At 37.8% G+C, this 12,088-nt stretch overlaps 2 non-coding genes across 2 annotated transcripts; one reads left to right on the forward strand and one right to left on the reverse strand.

Annotated features, from left to right (window-relative positions):
- Positions 1 to 2,975: 2,975 nt before the first annotated feature.
- LOC112804465 (small nucleolar RNA R71) lies at positions 2,976 to 3,079 on the reverse strand. Its single transcript, XR_003203080.1, has one exon. It is a non-coding gene; the product is annotated as a small nucleolar RNA R71 (small nucleolar RNA).
- Positions 3,080 to 9,586: 6,507 nt separating this feature from the next.
- On the forward strand, positions 9,587 to 9,695 carry LOC112804417 (small nucleolar RNA R71). Its single transcript, XR_003203028.1, has one exon. It is a non-coding gene; the product is annotated as a small nucleolar RNA R71 (small nucleolar RNA).
- Positions 9,696 to 12,088: the final 2,393 nt, after the last annotated feature.

The raw sequence follows: 12,088 nt of genomic DNA on the forward strand, positions 1-12,088 counted from the left end.
AGTATTAATGCAATTACTATTGTTCTTCTATTCAATTCAGCTTATTCTTGTTCTAAAATATTCACTGCACTTCAACATGATGAATGCGATGATTCGTGACACTCATCATCATTCTCACCTATGAACGCGTGCCTGACAACCACTTCCGTTCTACCTTAGATTGAGCGCGTATCTCTTAGCCTCCATTCCGAAAGATCGGAGTCTTCGTGGTATAAGCTAGAATTATTGGCGGCCATTCCTAAGATCTGGAAAGTCTAAACCTTGTCTATGGTATTCTGAGTAGGATCTGAGATGGAATGACTGTGACGAGCTTCAAACTCGCGAGTGTTGGGCGTAGTGACAGACGCAAAAGAATCACTGGATTCTATTCCGACATGATCGAGAACCGACAAATGATTAGCCGTACTGTGACAGAGAATTTGAAACATTTTCACTGAGAGGATGGGAAGTATCCATTGACAACGGTGACGCCCTGCATACAGCTTGCCATAGAAAGGAGTATGAAGGATTGGAGGAAGGCAGTAGGAAAGCAGAGATTCAGAAGGGACAAAACATCTCCAAACACTTATCTGAAACTCCCACCAATGATTTACATAAGTATCTCTATCTCTATTTTATGCTTTATTTATCTTTATATTCGAAAACCAATATAACCATTTGAATCTGCCTAACTGAGATTTACAAGATGACCATAGCTTGCTTCATACCAACAATCTCCGTGGGATCGACCCTTACTCACGTAAGGTATTACTTGGACGACCCAGTGCACTTCCTGGTTAGTTGTGCGAAGTTGTGACAAAGTGTGATTCACGTTTGAGAGCTCAAAGTCTTTGGCGCCATTGTTGATGATCACAATTTCGTGCACCAAGTTTTTGGTGCCGTTGCCGGGGATTGTTCGAGTTTGGACAACTGACGGTTCATCTTGTTGCTCAGATTAGGTAATTTTCTTCTTATTTTGTTTTCAAAAAGTTTTCAAAAATTTTTCAAAAAAAATGTCGTTGTTTTCGTTTTTCTAAAAATAAATTTTCGAAAAATCCAAAAAAAAATTTAATAAAATCATAAAAAACCAAAAATATTTTGTGTTTCTTGTTTGAGTCAATGTCAATCTTTAAGTTTGGTGTCAATTGCATGTTTTTTAAATTCTTGCATTTTTTGAAAAATTCATGCATGGTGTTCTTCATGATCTTCAAGTTGTTCTTGGTAAGTCTTCTTGTTTTATCTTCATATTTTCTTGTTTTGTGTCTTTTGTTGTTTTTCATATGCATTTTTGCATTCATAGTCTCTAAGCATGAAAAATTTCTAAGTTTGGTGTCTTGTATGTTTTTCTTTTCTTGAAAATTTTTTAAAAATAAGTCTTGATGTTCATCTTGATCTTCAAAGTGTTCTTGGTGTTCATCTTGACATTCATAGTGTTCTTGCATGCATCATTGGTTTTGATAAAAAATTTTCATGTCTTGGGTCATATTTGTGTTTTTCTCTCTTATCATTAAAAATTAAAAAAAAATCAAAAAAAATATTTTCCTTATTTCTCTCATAAATTTTGAAATCTTTGGGTTGAATGAGTCATAAATTTTTAAAATAAGTTATTTCTTGTTAGTCAAGTCAAGATTTCAATTTTAAAAATCTTATCTTTTCAAAATCTTTTTCAAAATGAAATCCTTTCTTTTTCCTTTTGTTATTTTCGAAAATTTTTTAAAATTGATTTTCAAAATCTTTTTCTTATCTTTATTTCATGATTTTCGAAAACTTTACTAACAATTAATGTGATTGGTTCAAAAATTTGAAGTTTGTTACTTTCTTGTTGAGAAAGGTTCAATCTTTAAATTTTAGGATCATATCTTTTAGTTTCTTGTTAGTCAAGTAATCAATTTTAATTTTAAAAATCAAAGCTTTTTAATTTCCTTTTCAAATCTTTTTCAAAATATTTTTTCAATCATATCTTTTTAATCATATCTTTTTCAAATCATACTTTTTCAAAATCAATTTCAAAAATCTTTTCCAACTTCTTATCTTTTCAAAATTGATTTTCAAATCTTTTTCAACTAACTAATTGATTTTTTGTTTGTTTCTTATCTTTTTCAAAACCACCTAACTACTTTTCTCTCTCTAATTTTCAAAATTTCTTGCCTCTTTTACAAAATTCTTTTTAATTAACTAATTGTTTCAAATTTTAATTTTAATTTTATTTCTTCTCTTAATTTTCAAAAATCACTAACTCTTTTTTCAAAAACAATTTTCGAAAACTCTTCTCTCTCATCTTTTTCTATTTATTTATTCATTTACTAATACTTCTCTTCATATTAAAATTCGAACCCTCTTTTTCTCTCTGTGTTTGAATTTTTCTCTTCTCCTTCTTCTATTCTTTTCTTCTTCTACTCACATAAAGGAATCTCTATACTGTGACATAGAGCATTCCTCTTCTTTTCTGTTCTCTTCTTTTTCATATGAGCAGGAGCAAGGACAAGAACATTCTTGTTGAAGCAGATCCTAAACCTGAAAGGACTCTGAAGAAGAAGCTAAGAGAAGCTAAAGCACAACAATTCAGAGAAAACCTTACAGAGATTCTCAAAAAAGAAGGAGACATGGTCGAACCCAATAATAATGCAAGGAGGATGCTTGGTGATTATACTACACCTACTTCTAATTTTTATGGAAGAAACATTTCAATCCCTGCCATTGAAGCAAATAATTTTGAGTTGAAGCCTCAACTAGTTGCTCCAATGCAACAGAACTGCAAGTTTCATGGACTTCCATCAGAAGATCCCTATCAGTTTTTAACTGAGTTCTTGCAGATATGTGATACTGTTAAGACTAATGGAGTAGATCCTGAAGTCTACATGCTCATGCTTTTCCCTTTTGCATTGAGAGACAAAGCTAGAACATGGTTGGACTCACAACCTAAAGATAGCCTGGACTCTTGGGATAAGCTGGTCACGGCCTTCCTGGCCAAGTTCTTTCCTCCTCAAAAGCTGAGCAAGCTTAGAGTTGATGTTCATACCTTCAAGCAAAAAGATGGTGAATCCCTATATGAAGCTTGGGAAAGATACAAGCAGTTGACCAAAAAGTGTCCTTCTGGCATGCTTTCAGAATGGACCATCTTTGATATATTCTATGATGGTCTGTCTGAATTGTCTAAGATGTCACTGGACCATTCTGCAGGTGGATCCATTCACCTAAAGAAAATGCCTGCAGAAGCTCAAGAACTCATTGACATGGTTGCAAATAACCAATTCATGTACACCACTGAGAGGAACCCTGTGACTAATGGGACACCTCAGAAGAGGGGAATTCTTGAAATTGATACTCTGAATGCAATATTGGCTCAGAACAAAATGTTGACTCACCAAGTCAACATGATTTCTCAGAGTCTGAATGGACAGCAAAATGCATCCAACAGTACTAAAGATACATCTTCTGAAGAAGAAGCTTATGATCCTGAGAACCTTGTAATGGCAGAGGTGAATTACATGGGTGAACCCTATGGAAACACCTATAATTCCTCATGGAGAAATCATCCAAATTTCTCACGGAAGGATCAACAAAAGCCTCAACAAGGCTTTAATAATGGTGGAAGAAACAGGTTTAGCAATAGGAAGCCTTTTCCTTCATACGGCCACTTTAAGTTTCATGAGCAGATAATTTATACGCTTTTTGGCATTGTTTTTAGGTAGTTTTTAGTAGGATCTAGCTACTTTTAGGGATGTTTTCATTAGTTTTTATGTAAAATTCACATTTCTGGCCTTTACTATGAGTTTGTGTGTTTTTCTGTGATTTTAGGTATTTTCTGGCTGAAATTGGGGGACCTGAGCAAAACTCTGATAAGAAGGCTGACAAAGGACTGCAGATGTTGTTGGAATCTGACCTCCCTGCACTCGAAATAGATTTTCTGGAGCTACAGAACTCCAAATGGCGTGCTCTCAACGGCGTTGGAAATTAGACATCCAGAGCTTTCCAGCAATATATAATAGTCCATACTTTATTTGTGATTAGATGACATAAACTAGCGCTCAATGCCAGTTCCATGCTGCATTCTGGAGTTAAACGCTAGAAACACGTCACGAACCAGAGTTGAACGCCAAAAACACGTTACAACTTGGCGTTCAACTCCAATATAAGCCTCAGCTCGTGTAAAGATCAAGCTCAGCCCAAGCACACACCAAGTGGGCCCCGGAAGTGGATTTCTACATCAATTACTTACTTCTGTAAACCCTAGTAGCTAGTCTAATATAAATAGGATATTTTACTATTGTATTTGATATCTTTGGTCTCAGTTTTATTTTATTATTCATCTTAGAAGACTATTGATCACGTTTGGGGGCTAGCCATTCGGCCATGCCTGGACTTTCATCACTTATGTATTTTTAACGGTGGAGTTTCTACACACCATAGATTAAGGGTGTGGAGCTCTGCTGTACCTCAAGTTTCAATGCAATTACTACTATTTTCTATTCAATTCCGCTTGTTTTTATTCTAAGATATTTGTTGCACTTCAACATGATGAATGTGATGATCCGTGACACTCATCATCATTCTCACCTATGAACACGTGACTGACAACCACTTCCGTTCTACCTTAGACCGGGCGCATATCTCTTGGATTCCTTAATCAAAATCTTCGTGGTATAAGCTAGAATTGATGGCGGCATTCATGAGAATCCAGAAAGTCTAAACCTTGTCTGTGGTATTCTGAGTAGGATTCCGGGATTGAATGACTGTGACGAGCTTCAAACTCGCGATTGTTGGGCATGATGACAAACGCAAAAGAATCAAAGGATTCTATTCCAGCATGATCGAGAACCGGCAGATGATTAGCCATGCCGTGACAGAGAATTTGGACCTTTTTCACTGAGAGGATGGGATGTAGCCATTGACAACAGTGATGCCCTACATACAGCTTGCCATAGAAAGGAGTGACAAAATTGGATAAAAGCAGTAGGAAAGCAGACATCCAACAGGGACAAGCACCTCCAAACACTTGTCTGAAATTCCCACCATTGAATTACATGAGTAACTCTGTCTTTATTTTACGTTTATTATTTATTATTATTCGAGAATCCATAACCAATTATTATCCACCTAACTGAGATTTACAAGATGACCATAGCTTGCTTCATACCAACAATCTCCGTGGGATCGACCCTTACTCACGTAAGGTATTACTTGGACGACCCAGTACACTTGCTGGTTAGTTGTGTGGAGTTGTGACAAAGTGTGATTCATGTTTAAGAGCACCAAGTCTTTGGAGCCATTGTTGATGATCACAATTTTGTCCACCAAGTTTTTGGCGCCGTTGCCGGGGATTGTTCGAGTTTGGACAACTGACGGTTCATCTTGTTGCTCAGATTAGGTAATTTTCTTTTTATTTTCTTTTCAAAAAGTTTTCAAAAATATTTTTCAAAATTTCTCACCTGTTTTCAAAAATTTCAGAGTTTTCAAGAATGAATCCTAGAGTTTCATATAACATGTTTTAGCTTGGCTGGCTATTAAGCCATGTCTAACTCATAGGATTTTGATTGAGGACTATGAATTCATTACTTTCTTTTTCCAAAATATGTTTTTGAAAAATTTAGTAAGAAAATACAAAAAAATCATAAAATCATAAAAACCAAAAATATTTTGTGTTCTTGTTTGAGTCTTGAGTCAATTTTTAAGTTTGGTGTCTATTGCATGTTCATCTTATTCTTGCATTTTTTTTCGAAAACTCATGCATTCATAGTGTTCTTCATGATCTTCAAGTTGTTCTTGGTAAGTCTTCTTGTTTGATCTTGATGTTTTCTTGTTTTGTATTTTTTGTTGTTTATCATATGCATTTTTCGTTTGTTAGAGTCCAAGCATTAAAGATTTCTAAGTTTGGTGTCTTGCATGTTTTCTTTGCATCAAAAATTTTTCAAAAATATGTTCTTGCTGTTCATCATGATCTTCAAAGTGTTCTTGGTGTTCATCTTGACATTCATAGTGTTCTTGCATGCATCATTTGTTTTGATCCAAAATTTTCATGTTTTGGGTCATTTTTGTGTTTTTCTCTCTCATCATTAAAAATTCAAAAATGAAAAAATTATCTTTTCCTTATTTCTCTCAAAAATTCGAAATTTTGGGTTGAATTGGTCAAAATTTTTTAAAATAAGTTGTTTTCTTGTTAGTCAAGTCAAAATTTTAATTTTAAAAATCTTATCTTTGCAAAAACTTTTTCAAAAATCAAATCTTTTTCATTTTTTTATTTTCAAAAATTTTAAAAATATTTTCCAAAAATCTTTTTCTTAATATTATTTGCTCATATGGAGGGAGTGCCCAAGAAGATCCCAACCAACATCTCAGCACATTCTTGAGGATATGTGATACTGTAAAGTCAAACGGGGTACAACCTGACATCTACAAACTACTCTTGTTCCCTTTCTCACTCAGAGATAAGGCAGCAAAGTGGTTGGAATTATTCTGATGAGCGGATAATTTATACGATTTTTGGCATTATTTTTAGGTAGTTTTTAGTAGGATATAGCTACTTTTAGGGATGTTTTCATTATTTTTTATGTAAAATTCACATTTCTGGACTTTACTATGAGTTTGTGTGTTTTTCTGTGATTTCAGGTATTTTCTGGCTGAAATTGAGGGACCTGAGCAAAACTCTGATAAGAAGGCTGACAAAGGACTGCTGATGCTGTTGGAATCTGACCTCCCTGCACTCGAAATGGATTTTCTGGAGCTACAGAACTCCAAATGGCGTGCTCTCAACGACTTTAGAAAGTAGACATCCAGAGCTTTCCAGAAGTATATAATAGTCCATACTTTATTCGTGATTAGATGACGTAAACTGGCGCTAAACGCCAGTTCCATGCTGCATTCTGGAGTTAAACGCCAGAAACATGTCACGAACCAGAGTTGAACGCCAAAATTATCTCGAAAGGGTCCTCGGGGATCACCTTCTTCATGGCCTCAACTTCATAGAAGTGGTCTTGATGCACCCTTGAGATGAATCTCTCCATCTCCCATGACTCGGAGGTGGAAGCTTTTGCCTTTCCTTTCCTCTTTCTAGAGGTTTCTCCGGCCTTAGGTGCCATAAATGGTTATGGAAAAACAAAAAGCAACGCTTTTACCACACCAAACTTAGAAGGTTTGCTCGTCCTCGAGCAAAAGAGGAAAGAAAAGAGTAGAAGAAGAAGAAATAGAGGAGATAAAGGGGGGCTTTGTGTTTCGGCCAAGGGGGAGAAGTAGTGTTTAGGTTGTGTGAAAATGAAGGAGTGAAATGGGTTTATATAGGAGTGGAGAGGGGGGTAGGTTTCGGCCATTATGGGTGGGTTTGGGAGGGAAAGTGGTTTGAATTTGGATGGTGGGGTAGGTGGGGTTTTATAAAGGATGGATGTGAGTGGTGAAGAGAATGGTGGGATTTGATAGGTGAGGGTTTTTTGGGGAAGAGGTATTGAGGTGATTGGTGAATGGGTGAAGAAGAGAGAGAGTGGTGGGGTAGGTGGGGATCCTGTGGGGTCCACAGATCCTGAGGTGTCAATGATAGCTCATCCCTGCACCAAGTGGCGTGTAAAATGCCCTTTCTGCCAATCCTGGCGTTAAACGCCGGGCTGCTGTCCTTTTCTGGCATTAAACGCCATTCTGGTGCCCCTTTCTGGCGTTAAACGCCAGTCTGGTGCCCCTTTCTGGCGTTAAACGCCCATTTGCTGCCCTTACTGGCGTTTAAACGCCAACAAGTTTTTCCTCCAGGGTGTGCTATTTTTCTTTCTGTTTTTCATTCTGTTTTTTCTTTTTCAATTGTTTTTGTGACTTCACATGATCATCAACCTATAGAAAACATAAAATAACAATGGAAAATAGATAAATATAATATTGGGTTGCCTCCCAACAAGCACTTCTTTAGTGTCAGTAGCTTGACAGTGGGTCCTCATGGAGCCTCACAGATGTTCAGAGTAATGTTGGAACCTCCCAACACCAAACTTAGAGTTTGAATGTGGGGGTTTAACACCAAACTTAGAATTTGGTTGTGGCCTCCCAACACCAAAGTTAGAGTTTGACTGTAGGGGCTCTATTTGACTCTGTTTTGAGAGAAGCTCTTCATGCTTCCTCTCCATGGTTACGGAGGGATATCCTTGAGCCTTAAACACAAAAGATTCTTCATTCACTTGAATGATCAATTCTCCTCTATCAACATCAATCACAGCCTTTGCTGTGGCTAGGAAGGGTCTGCCAAGGGTGATGGATTCATCCATGCACTTTCCAGTCTCTAGGACTATGAAATCAGCAGGGATGTAATGGTCTTCAATCTTTACCAGAACATCCTCTACAAGTCCATAAGCTTGTTTTCTTGAATTGTCTGCCATCTCTAGTGAGATTCTTGCAGCTTGTACCACAAAGATCTCTAGCTTCTCCATTACAGAGAGAGGCATAAGCTTTATGCTTGACCCTAGGTCACACAGAGCCTTCTCGAAGGTTATGGTGCCTAATGTACAAGGTATTGAGAACTTCCCAGGGTCCTGTCTCTTTTGAGGTAATCTCTGCCTAGTCAAGTCATCCAGTTCTTTAGTGAGCAAAGGGGGTTCATCCTCCCAAGTCTCATTACCAAATAACTTAGCATTTAACTTCATGATTGCTCCAAGGTACTTAGCAACTTGCTCTTCAGTGACATCTTCATTCTCTTCAGAGGAAGAATACTCGTCAGAGCTCATGAATGGCAGAAGTAAATCCAATGGAATCTCTATGGTCTCAGTGTAAGCTTCAAATTCCCATGGTTCCTCATTAGGAAACTCATTGGAGGCCAGTGGACGTCCATTGAGGTCTTCCTCAGTGGCACTCACTGCCTCTTTCTCCTCTCCAAATTCGGCCATGTTGATGGCCTTACACTCTCCTTTTGGATTCTCTTCTGTATTGCTTGGAAGAGTACTAGGAAGGAGTTCAGTAACTTTCTTACTCAGCTGACCCACTTGTGCCTCCAAGTTTCTAATGGAGGACCTTGTTTCAGTCATGAAGCTTTGAGTGGTTTTGATTAGATTAGAGACCATGGTTGCTAAGTTAGAGTGGCTCTGCTTAGAATTCTCTGTCTGGTGCTGAGAAGATGATGGAAAAGGCTTGCCATTGCTAAACTTGTTTCTTCCACCATTATTGTTGTTGAAACCTTGTTGAGGTCTCTGTTGATCCTTCCATGAGAGATTTGGATGATTTTTCCATGAAGGATTATAGGTGTTTCCATAGGGTTCTCCCATGTAATTCACCTCTTCCATTGATGGGTTTTCAGGATCATAAGCTTCTTCTTCAGATGAAGCGTCCTTAGTACTGCCTGGTGCAGCTTGCATTCTAGACAGACTTTGAGAAATCATATTGACTTGCTGAGTCAATATTTTGTTCTGAGCCAATATGGCATTCATAGTATTAATCTCAAGAACTCCTTTATTCTGATTCGTCCCATTGTTCACAGGATTCCTTTCAAAAGTGTACATGAATTGGTTATTTGTAACCATTTCAATGAGTTCTTGAGCTTCTGCAGGCATCTTCTTCAGATGAAGAGATCCTCCAGCAGAGCTATCTAATGACATCTTGGACAGTTCAGACAAACCATCATAGAAGATACCTATGATGCTCCATTTAGAAACCATGTCAGAAGGACACTTTCTGATCAATTGTTTGTATCTTTGCCAAGCTTCATAGAGGGATTCACCTTCCTTCTGTGTGAAGGTTTGGACTTCCACTCTAAGCTTACTCAATTTTTGAGGTGGAAAGAACTTTGCCAAGAAGGCATTGACTAGCTTTTCCCAAGAGTTCAAGCTTTCTTTAGGTTGCGAGTCCAACCATATCCTAGCTCTGTCTCTTACAACAAAAGGGAATAGCATACGTCTGTAGACCTCAGGGTCAACCCCATTGGTCTTGACAGTGTCACAGATTTGCAAGAATTCAGCTAAAAACTGATGAGGATCTTCCAATGGAAGTCCATGGAACTTGCAATTCTGTTGCATTAGGGAAACTAATTGAGGCTTAAGCTCAAAGTTGTTTGCTCCAATGGTAGGGATAGAGATGCTTCTCACATAGAAGTCAGGAGTAGGTGCAGTAAAGTCACCCAGCACCTTCCTTGCATTGTTGGCATTGTTGTTGTTTTCGGCTGCCATGTCTTCTTCTTGTTTGAAGATTTTTGTTAGGTCCTCTACAGGGAGTAGTGCTTTAGCTTCTCTTAGCTTTCGCTTCAAGGTCCTTTCAGGTTTAGGGTCAGCCTCAACAAGAATGCTTTTGTCTTTACTCCTGCTCATATGAAGGAGAAGAGAACAAGAAAGTATGGAATCCTCTATGTCACAGGATAGAGATTCCTAGAGCTGTCAGAGGAAAAGAAGAATAGAAGGAGGAGGTCGAAGAAGAAGAATTCGAACTTATCAAGAGAGATAGAGTTTGAATTGTTGATAGTGGAGGAGTGTTAGTCCTTAAATAGAAGGATGTGAGAAGAGGGGAAGAATTTTCGAAAATAAATTAAAAGATTTTGAAGAAATTTTGAAAAACTGAAGAATGATTTTCAAAAATTAAAGTTGGGAAAGAAATAGACTGATTTTTGAAAAAGATTTTTGAAAGTAGAAATCAAAAAGATATGATTGAAAAGTTATGGTTTTAAAAAGATATGATTTTTAAAATTAATGACTTGGCTAACAAGAAATTTTAAAAGATATGATTCAGACATTAAACCTTTCTCAACAGAAAATGCAACATACTTGAAATGTTTGAATCAAATCATTAATTGTTAGCAAGTATTTTTGAAATTGGAAAGAAATTGATTTTGAAAATATTGATGACAGGTCATCATATACCCATTTTTCAAGCTAATTTCACTTGTTTTATTAGTCTTTATGCACTTTCTTGCATCCTAAGTAAGTGATTTGGAATGAAAATGCATAACTTCTTTAAATCAAACAACCACCATTAAATTGATGCTAAATCATGAGGTTTGAGCTAAAATTAATTGATTTTTAATGATTTATAAACCTTATGAGTTTAGAGATACTTTGATTGGTTGCTTTGGTTTCTTGTAGGTGAAGAAAGGAAGAAAAGAAGAAAAACGTGGCTTAAGAAAGCGTGGCCCAAGGAGAAAAGAATGTGGCGCATAGAAGGAGGAAGCAAACATTGCCCTCCACAAGGGCACACTGCCCTCCAGGAGAGCAACATAATGAACCAAGCCTTGAAAAGCAATATTGCCCTGCCCACAACAAGGGCGGAGCACAATTTGATGCTAAGGATCAAAGAGAGCAAAAACTCTGCCCTGCCCTCCTCAAGAGCAATATCGGGCTTCACCCAAGAAAAATTCAAAAGGAATTGCTTTATAATGCTTCCTATGGGTTTCGAACCCAAGGACAAAGAGGAAAGGAGTAGCGCTCAAGCACAATAAAATCAAGCAAAAAGTGGCTTGCTTTCATTCTCCCTGAATCGAACACGGCACCATGAGGAAACAAGGAACTAAGCATTACCTTGGTGCCAAGAAAACTAAAGAAAAAGAAGCAGTGTGTGCCTCAACCAAGTTTCGAACTTGGAACCTCACCATTGGTAACATTGCCCTGCCCTCCGCGAGGGCAGGGCAGCATTTTGTGGTGCACAGCCAGCGCACTAGATTGGCACGCACCAAGGGAGTTTCAGCCAGCAGCAGCGCGCACGGGCAGAATCTGGCGCACCAAGAAAACTCTGCCCTGCCCTCCACAAGGGCAGGGCAGCATCCTGCAGCATCACACTCACCAAGCACGCACGCACGAGGCCGCATGCACCATTTCTTGCTCTGCCCTCCACAAGGGAAGGGCAGCCTCCTGGAAGCCACTTTTCTCATGGGCTGAAAATTGGATTGAAAATCCAATTTAATTCATTTCTTCACCAAATCAAAAGCCCATCCAAATACCAAAATCCAAGAATAGAAAGTGTATAAATAGGAGATAGTTTGATGTAATTAACCTCTTCTTTTACTTTTGACTTTTGAACCTTCTTTTGATTTTAAATTTTGAGACTTTATTGAGAGCTAAGAACTGAGAATTGGGAGAATTGGGGAGGAGAATTGATCTCTCTTCTTCCTTGTTCTTGCTTGAGCACTTTTTACTTTTCTTGTTTGAATCTTGGGTGTGAAGAATTGAGG

Source organism: Arachis hypogaea, chromosome 5 (assembly GCF_003086295.3).
Source record: "Arachis hypogaea cultivar Tifrunner chromosome 5, arahy.Tifrunner.gnm2.J5K5, whole genome shotgun sequence".
Lineage (NCBI taxonomy): Eukaryota > Viridiplantae > Streptophyta > Magnoliopsida > Fabales > Fabaceae > Arachis > Arachis hypogaea.